Genomic DNA, 2,875 nt, shown 5'->3' with positions numbered 1-2,875 from the left:
TTTTTGGACTTGCGCGTCATCGTTAACGCCCCCGTCTCATTAATATTAATCACGTAACGTTACGTCCAGCCCATTAGGCTTATCTGATTGGCTGAAAGATGTTGAGTGCTACAGAATTCATTCATTCATTCATTCATTCATTCATGGTAATGGACGTCACAAATGCTGTCTATAGAGCTTAACTTTTTTTATGTAATTGTGTGTAAAACACCAAATAAAATGTTTTGGAAACTGAAAACAGAATTTGAAAGAATTTCTGAAAATGTTTGTAGCTAAATGTATGTATGTCTATATTATAGTATGGCACATAAGGCTTAGGTATCAATATCTGGGGAAAGCAGGGGAACAAACAGACATTTTATAGGCTATAGCTCAAATTGCCCCTATAAGTTAAAACGGCTGCTACAGTGTTTGGTTGGCATAATCAACCATTGATATCAACAAACAAACTATCAGTCAACAAATTATTCTTTTGTAGCTATTTGGCCCTGCAGGCAGGTGGCTTCTGTTTTCTGTTTACACACACACACACAAAAGGTTTAACCAAAGTTTCAGAGCTGTTCTGACTATAGCTGTTGATTAATATTACATTGCAGGTTTACTGATTTTATGTGATCCATGCAAACTCGCTCATGTTTTTGCTCATTTGTAAAGGCGAAGAACAAGTGAACAAGTTAAGGCATATAACCACAGGCATGACGACACTTGGGTAAAATCTAATACAATACTCAGAGATGTCCTTAAATCAACACTAGAGTCAATAAATGGCATCAATTACACTGTATTTCTTACTGCATAACAAGTGTATATAAATATCCACCTCTATATTTTATACTTCATTTTTGAATCAAAACAAACTGATAATTTCTTTTCACACAAATTATGTTGCTCCGAAAGTATGAAAAAAATAAAAATAAAAAAACTTGGCAAGTGTAGACAATACTTGGCAAAAGAAGACTGCAAGAGTCTCTAGTGTTTATGAAAATGTCCTTCTATAATTTCCAGTGAACTGGAGCAAATATTAATCAGAAGCTGGGTCATAGTGTCACATTTATTTTATGGAAATGGATCCAGTAATGCTCGGTTTACTGGAAGAGGTTTTGGATACGTGCAGATTCGAATGAACCTACAAAATGTTTCATTAGGAATGATATTGTTTTTATATTGTTTTATAAAACGATATGGTAAAAAAGATGCCTTAAAAATTTATTTTAAAGTAAAAGTAAAATGGTGTGCTTGTATTTCCTTGATTTTTAGTATCAGACATGACATTCCATGAACAATTTTAAAGAAGCTGGGAGAGAAACACTTTCCTGGTGGCACTTCAAAGTTAATACTGAATCAAAATTGAAATGGTTTAATAACAGTATCTGGTTATGGTTACACTTGAAATAGTTACAAAATGTATGAGATGATAAAACATACAGTTAATTGTACCCAAATTGTTACCCGAGAGATAGTTAAATGGATAAAGTGAGCAGAGAGAAAGAGAGATGGAAGGGAGAGCTCAGGTAGAGAGGAAGAACAAAGTCCCCAATAAGAAGAAACAAAGACATGAGGAGGCAATTGCCTCCTTAAGGAAGGGACCCAGAGGAAAATAAGAGCCAAAGAAAAGAGTGCCCAAGAAAAAGAGACCATGAGCAACAGTTAAAATCTTATTTTATTCCTTGGCCATACCCAGAGAAAAAAAAAAGAAAAAAGAAATCTCTAACATCTCAAATGTTTCTCCTAGCCCTTTCACACTTAAAATATTCTGGCTGACCCCCCAGCGTGAGTTTTTCAAGGCGACCGTTATTTAGAACGTGTCACTTTATGGTTTCCATGGTGACGCGTCATTGCTTGTCACGTGACATACCGCAGCAACAACAGCGCTGAATGAATGATGATCGGCTTTTATGTCAGTTTTCCTTTTTAATTCAAAATATTCACAAATGTGTTAGCTATGGCATGAAATATCTGATATTCCGATTGTCAAATATATGCAAGTGGAAGTGTTTTGTTGTTTAAACACCTTTATAACGATCGCGTTAGTTGAGCTGTATGCGCGATGGGCGCCGCCATCTTAGTTTGTGCCGCAGACGCAGTTCAGAGTTAATCGGATCTGTTGGATTTACAACACGTGAATTCATCCACTTCTCCCGAAATACATAAAAGTAAGTGGCTGTTGAACTGGGAGAAGAATAGAGTAAACTTTAAAGTTACTTACACAATGTGTATCTGATATGAATAAAACGTTATAATGGAAATTATTATTGTTGCCTCTTCCATAGACATCAGTGTGTATTTTACAAACTCTAAATGTATTGTTTTTTTAGTACTTATGTAAATGTATATGTCTGAAACGTAAAATAAACATTATGTGTTTGAAAACACTGAAAAGTTGTGATATATGACAGCTCTGAGCACACCTGTCTCTGGCTCAGCGCCAGCCAACGCGCGAAAGTACATTGTTTTTTCTTTATTTTTTTAAATTGATCTAAAGCCTAATACAGGCTTAATCTAAGCCCTGTCTGTGAAACCGGGCCATGGACTATTGTGCATTTAGCTTAAGCCAGGTTCACACATACTCCATTTGCAGTACGTATGCGGTGTGTGTTACAGTATGCGATGCAGGAGCAGTTTATTGTGCTTTCACATATGCCGCACTTCTGCGCAACTGAACCTAGCTGTAGGCTATTGCCTACACAAACATTTATTTATTATAACATTTATTCTTTTTTTTTTTTGTAAAACCGGGAAATTGTTGTAAAACCGGATTGAAATGGTTCAAATACCTGAGTTGAATTTAAACAAGTAACTGTGATAGGACAACCTTTTCCATCACTTTTGAAAGAAATGCCAATTTTGAAATAGGACGATAATTATTCAATCACTT

This window comes from Squalius cephalus (genome assembly GCF_949319135.1).
Source record: "Squalius cephalus genome assembly, chromosome: 6".
Lineage (NCBI taxonomy): Eukaryota > Metazoa > Chordata > Actinopteri > Cypriniformes > Leuciscidae > Squalius > Squalius cephalus.
Note: the sequence above shows the minus strand (reverse complement) of the source record.